Here is an 18,783-nt window from a genome sequence, read left to right as displayed (position 1 = left end):
TATTTTTCATATAATTAATAGACAAATTCCTCAGGTCCACCAATTTATTTCAGAATTTTTTGAGTTCCATAGGAATACGTTTGATACATATTACTACACACTGTTCTGTTTTTGACAAATTCTGTTTTCATTGTGTTGTTTGCTTATTTTGATGCATCTATGGCTAGTATGTAAGGGTATGAACCATAGAGAAGTTAGAATACAATAGATATTACACAAATATAAATAAAGAATGAGTTCATTACAATACCTTAAAGTGGTGGTTTGCTTTGTTTTTGCTAACGGAGCTTACCAGTTTTTTTTTGAGTTTTGTATGGTTGAAGTTTTCAAGTTTTGGGTAAAATATTCGATGGACTATGGAATAAGGAGTGGAAAGAGCCTAAGCTTGGGGATGCCCAAGGCACCCCAAGGTAACATTTGGAAATATGCCCTAGAGACAATAATAAAATGATTATTATTATATTTCCTTGTTCATGATAATTGTCTATTATTCATGCTATAATTGTGTTATCCGGAAGTCGTAATACATGTGTGAATACATAGACCACAACATGTCCCTAGTGAGCCTCTAGTTGACTAGCTCGTTGATCGACTGATAGTCATGGTTTCCTGACTATGGACATTGGATGTCGTTGATAATGGGATCACATCATTAGGAGAATGTGTGATGGACAAGACCCAATCCTAAGCATAGCACAAGATCGTGCAGTTCGTTTGCTAGAGCTTTTCCTATGTCAAGTATCTTTTCCTTAGACCATGAGATCGTGTAACTCCCGGATACTATAGGAGTGCTTTGGGTGTACCAAATGTGACAACGTAACTGGGTGACTATAAAGGTATACTACGGGTATCCCCGAAAGTATCTGTTGGGTTGACACGGATCGAGACTGGGATTTGTCACTCCGTATGATGGAGAGGTATCTCTGGGCCCACTCGGTGATGCATCATCATAATGAGATCAATGTGACCAAGTGTTTGGTAACGGGATCATGCATTACAGTACGAGTAAAGTGACTTGCCGGTAACGAGATTGAACGAGGTATTGGGATACCGACGATCGAATCTCGGCAAGTAACATACCGATTGAAAAAGGGAATTGTATATGGGGTTACTCGAATCCTCGACATCCTAGTTCATCCGATGAGATCATCGTGGAACATGTAGGAGCCAACATGGGTATCCAGACCCCACTGTTGGTTATTGACCGGAGAGTCATCTCGGTCATGTCTGCATGTCTCCTGAACCCGTAGGGTCTACACACTTAAGGTTCAGTGACACTAGGGTTGTAGAGATATTAGTATGCGGTAACCCAAAAGTTGTTTGGAGTCCCAGATGAGATTCTGGACGTCACGAGGAGTTCCGGAATGGTCCAGAGGTAAACAATTATATATAGGAAGTCCGGTTTTGGCCATCGAGAAAGTTTTGGGGGTCACCGGTATTGTACTAGGACCACCGGAAGGGTCCCGGGGGTCCACCGGGTGGGGCCACCTATCCCGGAGGGCCCCATGGGCTGAAGTGGGAGGGGAACCAGCCCCTGGTGGGCTGGTGCCCCCCCCTTCGGCCCCCTGCGCCTAGGGTTGGAAACCCTAGGGGTGGGGGCGCCTCCACCTGGCTTGGGGGGCAAGTTCCCCCCCTGGCCGCCGTCCCCCGTGGAGATTGGATCTCCTAGGGCCGGCGCCCCCCCTTGGGGCCCTATATAAAGAGGGGGGAGGGAGGGCTGCACACCCATGCTCCTGGCGCCTCCCTTTCCCTCTGCAACACCTCTCCCTCTCATAGAGCTTGGCGAAGCCCTGCCGAGATCGCTGCTGCATCCACCACCACGCCGTCGTGCTGCTGGATCTCCATCAACCTCTCCTTCCCCCTTGCTGGATCAAGAAGGAGGAGACGTCATCCCAACTGTATATGTGTTGAACGCGGAGGTGCTGTCCGTTCAGCACTAGGATCATCGGTGATTTGGATCACGACGAGTACGACTCCCTCAACCACATTCTTTTGAACACTTCCGCTCACGATCTACAAGGGTATGTAGATGCAGTCCTCTCTCTCGTTGCTAGATGAACTCCATAGATTGATCTTGGTGAAGCATAGAAATTTTTTATTTTCTGCAACGTTCCCCAACAGTGGCATCATGAGCTAGGTCTATGCGTAGTTTTCTTTGCACGAGTAGAACACAAATATGTTGTGGGCGTAGATGTTGTCAATTTTCTTGCCACTACTAGTCTTATTTTGCTTCGGCGGCATCATGCGATGAAGCGGCCCGGACCGACCTTACACGTACGCTTACGTGAGACAGCTTCCACCGACTGACATGCACTAGTTGCATAAGGTGGCTAGCAGGTGTCTGTCTCTCCCACTTTAGTCAGAGCGGATTCGATGAAAAGGGTACTTATGAAGGGTAAATAGAAATTTGCATATCACGTTGTGGCTTTCACGTAGGTAAGAAAATGTTCTTTATAGAACCCTATTGCAGCCACGTAAAACATGCAACAACAATTAGAGGACGTCTAACTTGTTTTTGCAGCATATGCCTTGTGATGTGATATGGCCAAAAGTTGTGATATATATGTGATGTATGAGATCATGTTCTTGTAATAGGAATCACGACTTGCATGTCGATGAGTATGACAACTGGCAGGAGCCATAGGAGTTGTCTTAATTATTGTATGACCTGCGTGTCAATGATTTAACGCCATGTAATTACTATACTTTATTGCTAAACCGTTAGCCATAGTAGTAGAAGTAATAGTTGGCGAGCAACTTCATGGAGACACGATGATGGAGATCATGGTGTCATGCCGGTGACGAAGATGATCATGGCGCCCCGAAGATGGATATCAAAGGAGCTATATGATATTGGCCATATCATGTCACTATTTGTTTGCATGTGATGTTTATAATGTTTTTGCATCTTATTTGCTTAGAACAACGGTAGTGAATAAGATGATCCCTCATAATAATTTCAAGAAAGTGTTCCCCCTAACTGTGCGCCGTTGCAAAAGTTTGTTGTTTCGAAGCACCACGTGATGATCGGGTGTGATAGATTCTAACGTTCACATACAATGGGTGTAAGACAGATTTACACATGCATAAACACTTAGGTTAACTTGACGAGCCTAGCATGTACAGACATGGCCTCGGGACACAAGAGACCGAAAGGTCGAACATGAGTCGTATGGAAGATACGATTAACATGGAGATGTTCACCGATGATGACTAGTCCGTCTCACATGATGATCAGACATGGCCTAGTTGACTCGGATCATGTATCACTTAGATGACTAGAGGGATGTCTAATCTGAGTGGGACTTCATTAAATAATTTGATTGGATGAACTTAATTATCATGAACTTAGTCAAAAAACCTTTGCAAAAATTTCTTGTAGATCAAATGGCCAACGCTCATGTCAACCTCAACTTCAACGTGTTCCTAGAGAAAACCAAGCTGAAAGATGATGGCAGCAACTATACGGACTGGGTCCGAAACCTGAGGATCATCCTCATAGCTGCCAAGAAAGCATATGTCCTAGAAGGACCGCTAGGTGAAGAACCCATCCTAGAGAACCAAGACGTTATGAACGCTTGGAAGTCACGTGCTGATAATTACTCCCTCGTTCAGTGCGGCATGCTTTATAGCTTAGAACCGGGGCTCCAAAAGTATTTTGAGCAACACAAAGCATATGAGATGTTCGAGGAGATGAAAATGGTTTTCCAAGCTCATGCCCGGGGCGAGAGATATGAAGTCTCCGACAAGTTCTATAGTTGTAAGATGGAGGAAAATAGTTCTGTCAGTGAGCACATACTCAAAATGTCTGGGTTGCACAAGTGCTTGTCCCAGCTGGACATTAACCTCCGGGACAAGGCGGTCATTGACAAAATCCTTCAGTCGCTCCCACCTAGCTACAAGAGCTTTGTGATGAACTACAAAATGCAGGGGATGGTGAAAACTATTCCTGAAGTATTTTCAATGCTGAAATCAGCAGAGGTAGAAATCAAAAAGGAACATCAAGTATTGATGGTCAATAAAACCACTAAGTTCAAGAAAGGCAAGGGTAAGAAGAACTTCAAGAAGGACGGCAAGGAAGTTGCCGCGCTCGGTAAGCCAGTTGCCAGGAAGAAGCCAAAGAATGGACCCAAGCCTGAGACTGAGTGCTTTTATTGCAAAGGGAAGGGTCACTGGAAGCGGAACTGCCCCAAATATTTAGCGGACAAGAAGGCCGGCAACACTAAAGGTATATGTGATATACATGTAATTGATGTGTACCTTACCAGTACTCGTAGTAGCTCCTGGGTATTTGAGACCGGTGCGGTTGCTCATATTTGTAACTCAAAGCAGGAGCTGCGGAATAAGGGAGACTGGCGAAGGACGAGGTGACGATGCGCATCGGGAATGGTTCCAAGGTCGATGTGATCGCCGTCGGCACGCTACCTCTATATTTACCTACGGGATTAGTTTTAAACCTCAATAATTGTTATTTAGTGCCAGCTTTGAGCATGAATATTGTATCTGGATCTCGTTTAATACGAGTTGGCTACTCATTTAAATCCGAGAATAATGGTTGTTCTATTTATATGAGAGATATGTTTTATGGTCATGCCCCGCTGGTCAATGGTTTATTCTTGATGAATCTCGAACGTGATGTTATACATATTCATAGTTTAAATATCAAAAGATGTAAGGTAGATAACGATAGTCCCACATACTTGTGGCACTGCCGCCTTGGTCACATTGGTGTCAAGCGCATGAAGAAGCTCCATGCTGATGGACTTTTAGGGTCTCTTGATTATGAATCATTTGACACATGCGAACCATGCCTCATGGGCAAAATGACCAAGACTCCGTTCTCCGGAACAATGGAGCGAGCAACCAACTTATTGGAAATCATACGTACTGATGTGTGCGGTCCGATGAGCGTTGAGGCTCACGGAGGCTATCGTTATGTTCTCACTCTCACTGATGACTTTAGTAGATATGGGTATGTCTACTTGATGAATCACAAGTCTGAGACCTTTGAAAAGTTCAAGGAATTTCAGAATGAGGTAGAGAATCAACATGACCGAAAAATAAAGTTCTTATGATCAGATCATGGAGGAGAATATTTAAGTCACGAATTTGGTACGCACTTAAGGAAATGTGGAATCGTTTCACAACTCACGCCGCCTGGAACACCTCAGCGTAACGGTGTATCCGAATGTTGTAATCGCACTCTATTGGATATGGTCCGATCTATGATGTCACTCACCGATTTACCGCTATCATTTTGGGGATACGCTTGATGATGTTATGTACCTAGGGTAGGGTCATGGACCCTATCTAGGATACCATACCCAAGGACATCCTTAGACGAAGCTACCTTCCAGTCAACCAAGAGAGACTCCACTCGACCGGCTAGAAGGCACTCGACGAACCTAAAGACACTCGACCATAAAGACTCACTCGACCATCAGGAGTTCAGGATCTACTTGTATCCAAACGGTCTGTAATTAAGTAGTCTTAATGGTCATGATGACACTTTATGTAGGGCGTTACCAGAAACGCCCGGCCTTAATGTACTTTAACCCTCTGCTACGTGGGTTGGCTGGGGTCCTGGCTTCCTCTATATAAGCCACCCCCTCCACTGGTAGAAGGGTTCGCACCCCTGTAACTCATATACACATAAACCAGTCGACCGCCTCCGGGCTCCGAGACGTAGGGCTTTTACTTCCTTAGAGAAGGGCCTGAACTCGTTAAACACTCGTGTGTACAACTACTCCATAGCTAGGATCTTGCCTCTCCATACCTACCCCCCATTCTACTGTCAGACTTAGAACCACGACAGTTGGCGCCCACCGTGGGGCAGGTGTCTTAGCGACTTTTTTTGGAGAAGTTGCAATTTGTCCGATTGCCTTCATCATGGTTTCCGGCGGAGCTCTGGTCGAGGGTCGCGAGATCCATCTCGGTGCGCTCACTTTCATCGCCGACGACTCCGCTTGGCTCCAGGAGGCACCACTCGACATCGACGCGCTCCCCATCCGCAGGGCAACGCACTTTCGGGCGTGTGTCTGCGGCATCCTGCTGCGGCAGTCGTCGACCCCATACCGGTCGACTCCTGCGCCGTCCTCCCTCCCTGTCTCCCGCCAGCGCAAGTACTCCGGTCGGTCGAGGCTCCAGCAATGGGTGAGAGACACAGTGGCTCGCCAATCGGCCACCACCCAAGTCGCGGCAATTGAGCCCGACGAATCTCTCTACGGCCTATTCGACCTGTCGACTGGCTCCGTAGAGACTGCATCCGAGTGCGATAGCAGTGATCTAGCCGTGGAGGTCCTGATGGTCAACGGGCCTCGTAGTCCTCCCGGTTTCCCCCGCAACGACGGGATGGACGACTGGGGCGACCCCGCTCAGGCCCACGAAGAGTATCAGCCCGAGCCACTCACTTCTCAGCAGAGGGAAGAACTTTGCCGCCGGAACATGGATGCCCTGCATACTCCCATTGCAGGAGAAACTCCTGAAGCTCTTGCCCTGGAAGAGGCGCGTTTAGCCAACTTGGCTGAATGCACTCGACTGGAGAACCTCCAGCGAGCACTCGACGAGCGTGCGCGTCAGTGAGTACCCGACTCCCGCCGACGCCAGCTCTTTCCGCAACCGACTCAGGTATATCGAACCCCGATTCAAAATTTGGCAGCTGCAGCCCGTATAGTGGAGTCAATTCAGCCCTCTCAGTCGGAGGCTGGAAGAGGCTTCATGCAGATCAGAGATTTGCTCCGGGCGGCAGGAGATCAGAATTCAGTTGTGTCACAGTCACGCAACAGGATTCACAGTCGATCCGTCGCTGCGAATACTGTTCAGCTGGCTCACAGTCCAAGGTCGCCTCCGAGGCGCGTGGGACGTGAAGGCCGACGGGACCACTATGATGATCGATTTGATCGTGATGATAGGCGTCGAGTGCCCACTCCTCCCCCGAGAAGTGGGTCTAACGCCCATCGGCAGCAAGATGACAGACGCCAGCTCAGTGTTGGGCGGAGAGCTCCAGTCGACCCCAGAGAGCCAGGCTTTGACGCAAGATCCTTCATCGTGTAAGGTTTGGTCGACCGGAACAGAGCTCATAGAGGTGGCCATGACAGAGATGTGCCCACAAGCAGCCGAGTCCATGTTTCAGGTCCAGAATGTTTTAGCAGAGCCATCAGAGCCGCAGTGATAGCCCCCAACTTCAGGTTGGCGACTGGCGTGAGTAAGTTCACCGGAGAGTCTAAGCCTGAAACTTGGCTTGAAGACTACCGAGTGGCTTTTCAGATTGGTGGCGGTAATGATGAGGTGGCCATGAAGCATTTGCCACTTATGCTAGAGGGTTCGACCAGGGCGTGGTTGAATCAGTTAGCTCCTAGCAGCATTTACACCTGGGAAGATCTTTCCCGAGTGTTCGTCAGGACGTTCGAGGGGACTTGCAAGCGACCGGCCGGATTGACAGAACTGCAAGTTTGTGTACAAAAGTCGAGTGAAACACTGAGAGATTACATCCAGAGATGGATCACTTTGCATCATATTGTAGAGATTGTGTTAGACCATCAAGCGGTCTGCGCCTTCAAGGATGGTGTCAAGAACAGAGAGTTGAGCCTGAAGTTTGGTCGAACTGGAGATATGACCCTGAGTCGGATGATGGAAATAGCCACCAAGTACGCCAATGGCGAAGAACAGGACCGACTCCGGAGTGGCAAGTACAAGCCGAGTCAGTCGGATAAAGGAAACTCCAGTCGGAAGCAAAAGCGGAAGGCCGAGCCAGCTGCTCCTGGAGAGGCTCTAGCCGTGACTCAGGGCAAATTCAAAGGGAAGCCCAAAGGATCTTGGAACCCCAAGAAGGTAAAGGATAAGGAAGGTAATGACGTGATGGATCTGCCGTGTCATATCCACAAGAAGAAAGACGAATAGGGTAACTTCATCTACCCAAAGCATACCACTCGCCAGTGCCGGCTCTTAATCCAGCAGTTTCAAGGGAAACAGCCGAAGGACAAAGAGAAGGAGTCGGACAAGGCTGAGGACAAGGAGGACAATGATGGAGAGTACCCTCATGTCAACTCCACTCTGATGATTTTTGCTGATGTAGAGAGCAAAAGTCGACTGAAAGTGATCAACCGTGAGGTCAATATGGTCGCCCCGACGACACCAAACTATCTGAGATGGTCGCAAACTCCCATTACTTTCGACCAATCTGATCATCCTACTCACATTGCCACCCCTGGGAGGCAAGCACTGGTGGTCGACCCAGTCGTCGAAGGCACTCGACTGACGAAGGTATTGATGGATGGCGGCAGTGGATTGAATATACTGTATGCAGAGACGCTCAAGGGAATGGGCATTCCGATGTCCAGGCTCAGTTCCAGCAACATGAGTTTTCACGGAGTCATCCCAGGAAAGAAGGCTGAGTCACTCGGCCAAATAGCTCTGGATGTAGTGTTCGGCGACTCGAAGCATTTCCGCAAAGAGAAGCTGACATTTGAAGTCGTGGATTTCCGAAGCGCCTACCACGCTATTTTGGGAAGACCAGCCTATGCCCGCTTCATGGCTCGACCATGTTATGTGTACCTCAAGTTAAAGATGCCTGGCCCCAAAGGCGTGATCACCATCACTGGTAGCCGGAAAAAGGCAGAAGAGTGTTTCCAGAAAGGCTCAAAGATTGCGGATGACCAAATAACAGTGGTAGAGCTGGAGGAATACAAGAAGAATGCAGATCCGAGTGATTTACTGCGGGCCAAGAAGCCCGCCACAGAGTCAGCATTTTAGTCGTCCAGTGAGACGAAGCCAGTTCATATCCACCCGACTGACCCCAATGCAGCTCCGACCCATATTTCCACAACACTCGACTCTAAATAGGAAGAAGCGCTCATCCAGTTCCTCCATGAGAACTGGGACATCTTTGCATGGAAGCCAGCTGACATGTCGGGTGTTCCAAGGGGGCTGGCTAAGCATCGCCTTAGAGTCGACTCAAAAGCAAAACCTGTGAAAGAACATCTTCGACAGTCCGCCGTTCAGAAGAAAAAGGCCATTGGCGAGGAGGTGGCTCGACTCCTTGCATCAGAGTTTATCCGAGAGATATACCACTCCGAGTGGCTCGCCAATGTCGTCATGGTTCCCAAGAAGGACAACTCACTTCGCATGTGCATTGATTTCAAACATATCAATCGGGCCTGCCCGAAAGATCATTTTCCTCTCCCTCGCATTGACCAAATTGTCGACTCGACCGCAGGGTGCGAGAGATTGTCTTTTTTAGACGCTTATTCCGGGTATCATCAGATCCGTCTGTATGGACCTGACGAAATCAAAACAGCTTTCATCACTCCATTCGGGTGCTTCTGCTATATCACCATGCCATTCGGCCTCAAGAATGCCGGAGCCACATTCATGAGAATGATTCAAAAGTGTTTACTCACTCAAATCAGTCGGAATGTGGAAGCGTACATGGATGATATGGTGGTCAAATCACGAAAGGGTTCCGACCTATTGACTGACCTAGCTGAAACATGTGCCAATCTCAGAAGGTATGATATCAAGATCAATCCATCAAAGTGCACATTCGGAGTACCTGGCGGAAAGTTACTTGGTTTTCTCGTTTCAGAACGAGGAATCGATGCTAACCCAGAGAAAGTTGGCACCATACTCCGAATGAAATGCCCTGTGCGTGTGCATGACGTCCAGAAGCTTACTGGATGCTTGGCCGCTTTAAGTCGATTCATCTCTCGCCTCGGTGAAAAGGCATTACCCCTTTACCGACTGATGAAGAAGGCAGACAAGTTCGAGTGGACTCCAGAAGCTGATGCAGCGTTTGCCGAGTTAAAAACTCTGCTCTCCACCCAGCCGGTGCTTGCTGCTCCAATCAGCAAAGAGCCTCTGTTGCTTTATATTGCAGCCACAGGACAAGTCGTCAGTATAGTAATTACGGTCGAGCGGGAAGTAGAAGGGAAAGCTTTCAAAGTTCAGCGCCCAGTGTATTATCTCTCTAAAGTTTTGACCCCATCGAAGCAAAGATATCCTCATTATCAAAAGCTCGTATATGGGATCTACATGACCATGCAGAAGGTTGCTCATTATTTCTCTGATCATGACATTACAGTCGTCAGCGACGCACCATTGTCAGAGATTCTGCACAACAGAGATGCAACTGGTCGAGTGGCTAAGTGGGCGATTGAACTCCTTCCCCTTGATGTCAAATTCGAAGCAAAGAAAGCCATTAAGTCCCAGGCTATAACAGATTTCCTTGCCGAGTGGATTGAGCAACATCAGCCGACTCAAGTTCACTCGGAGCATTGGACCATGTTCTTTGATGGCTCTAAGATGTTAAATGGTTCCGGTGATGGGGTTGTTTTGGTTTCCCCCCGAGGAGATAAACTTAGATATGTGCTCCAAATCCACTTTGATTCCTCCAACAATGAAGCTGAGTATGAAGCACTCTTGTATGGGTTGCGCATGGCCATCTCACTTGGCGTCCGTCGCCTTATGGTTTATGGCGACTCAGATTTGGTGGTCAATCAGGTGATGAAGGAGTGGGACGTTAGAAGCCCAGCCATGACTGGATACTGCAATGCAGTGAGGAAGCTCAAAAAGAAGTTCGAAGGGTTAGAGCTCCACCACATACCCCGATTGAAAAATCAAGCAGCTGACGATCTGGCGAAGATAGGATCCAAGAGAGAGGCCATCCCCAGTGATGTGTTCTTGGAGCATATCCACAGTCCGTCAGTCGTAGAAGATCCTTTTACCGATGAAGCTCCGCAACCTAAGAGTGTCATGGACCCGACTGAGGTTGAAGTCCCAGCAGTGGTCGATCTGATCATGGAAGTTCTAGTTATCACTCCAGATTGGACAGTACCATATATCGCGTATATCTTGAGGAAAGAACTCCCGGAGGACGAAGAAGAGGCTCGACAGATCGTCCGTCGATCTAAGGCCTTTACCGTGATAAGAGGACAGTTGTACAGAGAAAGCACGACTGGAGTTGGTCAGAAATGCATAACACCGGAGGAAGGTTGAATAATCCTTGATGACATCCACTCGGGGACCTGTGGCCATCATGCGTCCTCTCGGACCATCGTGGCCAAAGCATACCGAGCCGGATTTTATTGGCCAAGAGCGAATGAAATGGCGAAGGAGATAGTCGTCAAGTGCGAGGGATGTCAATTTTACTCCAATATGTGACACAAGCCCGCGTCAGCTTTGAAGACTATACCACTCGTCTGGCCCTTTGCAGTATGGGGTTTGGATATGGTCGGTCCTTTGAGAACAGGCAGAAGTGGTTTTACCCATGTGTTGGTAGCAGTTGACAAGTTCACCAAGTGGATCGAAGCTAAACCCATCAAGGACCTCGATGCCGCTACTGCTGTCAGCTTCATCAGAGAATTGATATTCAGATATGGAGTCCCACACAACATCATCACTGACAATGGGTCAAACTTCGACTCCGAAGAGTTCAGAGCTTTCTGTACGTCTCAAGGCACACGAGTCGAATGGACAAGCAGAACGAGCCAACGGTTTGATTCTCACAGGGTTGAAACCCCGTTTGATGCGTGATCTTAAGCATGCGGCTGGTGCATGGGTCGACGAACTTCCCTCGGTGCTTTGGGGGTTAAGGACCACGCCCAACCGGTCGACTGGAAGAACTCCATTCTTCTTGGTCTACGGAGCTGAAGCAGTCTTGCTGAGTGACCTTCTCCACAATGCTCCCCGGGTCGAGCTCTACACTGAAGCTGAAGCAGAACAAGCACGGCAGGATGCAGTCGACCTTTTAGAGGAAGAAAGGGAGATGGCTCTGATCAGATCGACCAATTACCAACAAGACTTGCGTCACTTCCACGCCAAAAACATGAAGAGTCGAGCCTTCCAGGAAGGAGATTTAGTTCTCCGAGTGGATCAGCAGAAACCACACAAGCTTACTCCTTCTTGGGAAGGTCCCTTCATCATCACCAAGGTTCTCCACAATGGAGCATACCGTATTTACAATGTCGAGCATCAGATCGACGAGCCCCGAGCTTGGAACGCGGAGCTTCTCCGCCCCTTTTACACCTAAGTATTCACTCGGATGAGTTGTAATAAAAGTACTTCTGTAGTTTATTTATCAAAGACAAGAGCTTTATAATTTTCTGAGTAATCATTATTTCTTTTGTCCACTCAAAACAAGCCCCCAGTGGGTGGCTTGGCTGCGAATCCAATTCGCCCAAGTCTGTAAGAAACAAATCCTAACCGAGTGGTGAGCCAGTCTCCCACACGAAGGCTTAGCTGCGAAATCCGTTTCGCCTAAGATAAACAAAATCCTACCGAGTGGTAAGCCAGACTTCCACTCGGAGGCTTAGCTGCAGTCCAAGTACTCGCCTAAGATAAACAAAATCCTACCGAGTGGTAAGCCAGACTTCCACTCGGAGGCTTAGCTGCAGTCCAAGTACTCGCCTAAGATAAACAAAATCCTGTCGAGTGGTAAGCCAGACTTCCACTCGGAGGCTTAGCTGCAGTCCAAGTAATCGCCTAAGATAAACAAAATCCTGTCGAGTGGTAAGCCAAACTTCCACTCGGAGGCTTAGCTGCAGTCCAAGTACTCGCCTAAGATAAACAAAATCCTGTCGAGTGGTAAGCCAGACTTCCACTCGGAGGCTTAGCTGCAGCATTGCGCTCGCAAGGAAGACGAGGTGCAGGTCGACTTCTACTCTCTCCTTCCGAGCTACGCCACAAATACAACGTGCGCTCTGCAAGGAGGACGAGGTGCAGGTCGACTGCTACCCTCTCCTTCCGAGCTACGCCACCAATACAAAATCCTACCGAGTGGAGAGCAAACCTCCCACTCGGGGGCTTAGCTGCAGCCTAGCGCTCGCCTAAGTATGTGAAAATCCTGCCGAGTGGAGAGCAAACCTCTCACTCGGGGGCTTAGCTGCAGCCCAGTGCTCGCCTAAGTGTATTGGGGAACAAGTCGATTGTAATGAGTGCTTCGCTTTAACCTGCAAAAGACACCTCAAACCAAATGCAAACATATTCAACGTCGAATCCAAGTTCGGATAACACCTAACGGAACCGAAAGTGCTCAGGCACTAGGCCTGTTAAGGTTTGTCGGTTACAAAACTCACTCAGCATACCGAGGCAAATTTAAAGTATCAAGCTCAGAAGTTTTTTACCCCTCCTGTGGAGGGCTGGAAGGTGCAACAAACTCGTCCAGACCAATTCCATCTGCAATCCGAGTGGCAACAGCAATGAAAGTCTCCATAAAAGATCTGAAATCGTGCTTCTTGGTGTTAGCCACCCTAAGAGCCACCAGCTTGTCCTCTCGTGCATCCTTGCAGTGAACGCGGACCAGAGACAGAGCAACATCCGCACCGCACCTGGCCGAAGACTTCTTCCACTCCTGCACTCGACTTGGGACCTCGTTCAGTCGAGTCATCAGGGACTCGAGGTCGTTCTAGAGTGTCTCTCTTGGCCAGAGTGTTGTGTCAATGCGAGAAGTTGCGACCTTCAGCCTTGCGAGATAGTCGATGACAGCAGCAACACGAGATTCAAGCCGGAGCACATTCATGGCGACTTCATCTTTCACGGGGGAGTTGATGGGGTCCAGGTTTACTTCCAGTCGACCAGTCTCCTCTTCAAAGTTCTGACAAAATTCTGCAAGCACAACCACCGAGTCGAGATAAACAGTCGGAGGTTACAATTAAAATATTTGTTTGATACAAAGGATTACCTTCAAGCATGAGGAACAACTTCTTAGCGAGTCCACCCAGATAAGCCTCTAGATCGTTCTTCTTTCTCTTCAACTCACTGGCCTTGTCATTCACAATGGTCTTGTCACTTTTCAGTCGACTGACCTCCTGGTTGGCAGCGTCAAGAGCAGCTTTCAGATTGGTGTTTTCTTCTTCAAGCTTGGTCACTGAAGCCATCTTCTCATCCGCAAGCCTGGTCTTCTCTAAAGCAGTTTTTTGCATCTCAACCAAGTCAAGCTCTTGCTTCTTCAGAGCATCCCTCACTTTTTCTACAAAGTTACAGTGAGATTAGATTCGGAAACAAGTAAGAGGCAAAGGCAATCGTCAAAGGCCTCACCAAGCATACCTTTAGCTTCCTCCTTCGCCTTCGTTAAGTCCTCTTGGGCCAGTTTAAGATCGAGCTCGAGCTGAATGAGTTTGTTCTCCAACTCAGTATAACGAGCCGCAAGGTCATAGGATTTCTACGAAGAACCAACCGACAGATGTCAAAGACAATTCACTTCCGAGTGAGTAAGGAAAAATCATAGTGTTTCTAAGACTACGGTCGAATACAAACATTCGACAATAGTCTCGGGGACTACACCCAGTGGGTGCACTCAGCGTGCCCCCACTAGTTTCATCAGTTAGAGTCGACCAGTCGACCAACAAAAAAAAGGGGAGAGATGTTCTTCAGACTATAGTCGACTGCCAGCAGTCGACCACAGTCTCGGGGACTACACCCAGTGGGTGCACTCAGCGTGCCCCCACCGGTCTATGAATCTATTCGACCTAGTCGAGTAAGGAAAAAACTTAAAGCCTATGGTCGACTGCCAGAAGTCGACCATAGCCTTGGGGACTACACCCAGTGGGTGCACTCAGCGTGCCCCCACTAATCCAGAATTTCAATCGACACACCCAGTGGGTGTAGGACAAACTCTAAGAATTTCAGAAAGAAGAGTTTTCAGATATCATATCCTAACAGAACAGGCAGTGACCGACTGACCTGAACATTACTCTGAAGAGCCGAACTGGCGTCATAGGCTGCCTGGCTGGCTTCTCGTATTGCCTTCACCTGCTCCATCATGACCCCCGCTTGGCGTATGGCTTCTTTAGCAGCACTAGCTTGGTCGTCTGGAACGGGGTAGGTGGAGAAAAGCGAGGGTTGAGCAGCACTCGACGACAAAGGATGAGCACTCGTCAACGGCACCGCAAAGCTTACGGTAGGCCGAGTGACATTGTCTCCCTCCACGACCAACGTCTCGGGTGCTGGCACATCCTGAGTCGCCTTGCCAGCAGACGTTTTCTTGCTCCTCCTCTACCTTGGTGGTTCTTCGTCGTCGTCGTCAGGAAGGTCAATAACAATGTTAGATGAAGCTGCAGAAAGAACCAAAATTAGAGACAATAAGTCAGTCGACTGAAAACGGCATCACAAGAGTCATACCAGGTTTTGAGGTAGTAGCATCCTCCATCTCGTGGTCTTCAGCCCTAGCCGAAGTATCAGAAGTAGCAGCACTGCAGTTCCGGAAGTCAGTCGATTGACCCATGAGTCGACCAAGAACAAGTTCATGAAACGGGGAAAACTCAAGACTACCATTACCCTGAGATAGTGGGGATCACCATCTTCATCTTCGGCAAGACCTTCGCAGGTTTCGGCGGTGCCACTCGAGATTGCTTCGGAGCCTTCTCAGTCGGCACCGGAGAAGTAATCCGAGGGCGCTTAGTCGACTGGGTAACGGTCGCGACCCCCTTACCACGCTCAGTCGTGGGATCATGGACAAGGTTCGAGCGTCTTTCCGAGCGGGGAGGTGCAACTTCCTCCTCCTCCTCCTCCTCTTCCTCCTCATCAGAGTCTTCAGACTCATCATCGTCGTCAGCATCCGAATCCCACTCCTCCGGGCTTTCGCCCCCACTTCCTTCCTCCTCTTCAGTCGGCGTCTGTGCTCCATTGGGCATCGAGTATAACTCTGTGGTGGCCTGTCAAGCAACAAAGCAAAACAAAGATCACTCGACCAATTCACGGCGAAGCAGAATGAATAAAGCAAGATTGCAATTGGAAATAAATGGCCATACCGTGTCCGGTGTGTAGGTACAGTCGAGTGGTGGGATCCTCCTGGCCCCTTGAGGGTTGTCCTTATTCCCCGTGATTGCGGTCACCCACCTCTCCAGTGTGGCGTCGTCGACCGCCTTTGGATGGCCCCGAGTGGTGTCCTCGGTCCCACAATATAGCCACATCGGATGGCCTCGGTACTGAAGTGGTTGGATGCACCACCTAAGGAAGACCTCCAGAAGATCCATACCCGTCACTCCTTCTCTAACGAGGACTACGCGCTCCATCAGCATTTTTTCCTGAACTTTCTCCTCAGGAAGAACTTTCAGGGAAGAGGGTTTGTCCACTCAGTCCATGGAAAACGGAGGGAGACCAGTCGACTGCCCCGGCGTCGACTCGTCTTGGCAGTAGAACCAAGTCGACTGCCACCCTCTGACCGACTCAGGAAGGGTCATGGCCGGGAAAGTACTCTTATTCCTCATCTGGATCCCAAGACCACCTCACATCTGGATAACCTTAGTCCTCTCATCGTCCAGACTCGCCTTTTTCACTGTCTGTGAGCGACAGGTGAATATGTGCTTAAAGAGACCCCAGTGTGGTCGACAACCCAGGAAGTTCTCGCACATGGACACAAAGGCAGCAAGATAGGCGATGGAATTGGGGGTGAAATGGTGGAGTTGCGCCCCAAAGAAATTCAGAAACCCTCGGAAGAAAACACTCGGCGGCAGAGAAAAACCATGGTCTACATGAGTGGCTAAGAGAACGCACTCACCCTCCTGCGGCTGCGGTTGACACTCGGTCCCCGGAAGCCTTGCTGACCCGTGGGGGATCAGTCCCTCATTGGCCAGGTCATTGAGATCTTTCTCAGTGATGGTCGAGCGGATCCAATCCCCTTGGACCCAACCCTTCGGCAGGCGGGACCTTGACGAAGATCCGCCCCGGCTGGACGGTCTCCCCTTCGCTTTCCCCGTCGCCGTCGCCTTCTTCGCGCGCTCTAAGGCCGCCGTCTTCTCCTTCACCATTGTCGCCGGCGAAGCACGCGAGGAGTGGATGGGCAGAGGCGAGAGTAGGCGCAGTGGGCGGAGGCAAAGAGGGCGGAGAGAAGAATGGGAAGGCACTGTTCAAAAAACCCTCCCCCGACGCTTGATATAAGGGCGCTTTCGAGTGGCTTCCGAGTGGGTCCGGGCGATCCTGTCACATCCCGATACAGTCGCACACGCACGATACGTGGCAAAAAAGGTGGCACGGAAATCGAGGCGTCCACGCCTTATCCCATCTGATTGCTGTGGTCCGCCCCGCTTCACGCGCTTCCCAAATTTCGGATCCCGCAAAATCCGCTAACAGCAGATCAATTTGTCAAACGATATCTTTCCTGCGATCTGTCGCTCGGAAGTTCACCAAAGTTCAAAAAGTTCACTTGACAGAAGACAAGAATGGATCAAGGCGACTGAAGTAAAAGTTGACGCCAACGCCGAAAGAAAAATCGCCGATCCAAGATGCGACAAAATCAAAGCACAGGAAATAAGTCAGAGAAAATCATCAACTCCTTCCTCACTCGAACCTCGATCCATTCGGGGGCTAATGATGATGTTATGTACCTAGGGTAGGGTCATGGACCCTATCTAGGATACCATACCCAAGGACATCCTTAGACGAAGCTACCTTCCAGTCGACCAAGAGAGACTCCACTCGACCGGCTAGAAGGCACTCGACGAACCTAAAGACACTCGACCATAAAGACTCACTTGACCAAGGAGTTCAGGATCTACTCTGTATCCAAATGGTCTGTAATTAAGTAGTCTTAATGGTCATGATGACACTTTATGTAGGGCATTACCAGTAACGCCCGGCCTTAATGTACTTTAACCCTCTGCTACGTGGGTTGGTTGGGGTCCTAGCGTCCTCTATATAAGCCATCCCCCTCCACTGGTAGAAGGGTTCGCACCCCTGTAACTCATATACACATAAACCAGTCGACTGCCTCCGGGCTCCGAGACGTAGGGCTTTTACTTCCTCAGAGAAGGGCCTGAACTCGTTAAACACTTGTGTGTACAACTACTCCATAGCTAGGATCTTGCCTCTCCATACCTACCCCCCATTCTACTGTCAGAGTAAGAACCACGACAACGCTCTAGAGACAGCTACATTCACTTTAAATAGGGCACCGTCTAAATCTGTTGAGACGACGCCGTATGAATTATGGTTTGGGAAGAAACCTAAGCTGTCGTTTCTAAAAGTTTGGGGATGCGATGCTTATGTCAAGAAACTTCAACCTAAAAAGCTCGAACCCAAGTCGGAAAAATGCGTCTTCATAGGATACCCTAAGGAAACCATTGGGTATACCTTCTACCTTAGATCTGAAGGGAAGATCTTTGTTGCCAAGAACGGGTTCTTTCTGGAGAAAGAGTTTCTCTCGAAAGAAATAGTAAAAAAAAGTAGAACTCGAAGAAGTACTGCCTCTTGAACCAGAAAGTAGCGCAGCTCAGGAAGATGTTCCTGTGGTGCCTGCACTGACTAGAGAGGAAGTTAATGATGCTGATCAAGGTACTTCGGATCAAGTTGCTACTGAACTTCGAAGGTCCACAAGGACACGTTCCACACCAGAATGGTATGGCAATGCTGTCCTGGAAATCATGTCGTTAGACAACGGTGAACCTTCGAACTATGAAGAAGCGATGGTGGGCCCAGATTCCAACAAATGGCTTGAAGCCATGGAATCCGAGATAGGATCCATGTATGAAAACAAAGTATGGACTTTGACAGACTTTCCCGATGATCGGCGAGCGATAGAAAACAAAAGGATCTTTAAGAAGAAGACGGACACGGATGGTAATGTTACCATCTATAAAGCTTGACTTGTTGCTAAGGGTTATCGGTAAGTTCAAGGGGTTGACTACGATGAGACTTTCTCTCCCATAGCAAAGCTGAAGTCTGTCCGAATCATGTTAGCAATTGCCGCATACTATGATTATGAGATATGGCAGATGGACGTCAAAATAGCATTCCTTAACGGCTATCTTAAGGAAGAACTGTATATGATGTAGCCGGAAGGTTTTGTCGATC

The sequence above is a fragment of the Triticum aestivum genome, chromosome 3B (genome assembly GCF_018294505.1).
Source record: "Triticum aestivum cultivar Chinese Spring chromosome 3B, IWGSC CS RefSeq v2.1, whole genome shotgun sequence".
Lineage (NCBI taxonomy): Eukaryota > Viridiplantae > Streptophyta > Magnoliopsida > Poales > Poaceae > Triticum > Triticum aestivum.
The sequence above is the reverse complement of the archived record's forward strand: the minus strand, read 5'-3'. Positions refer to the sequence as shown.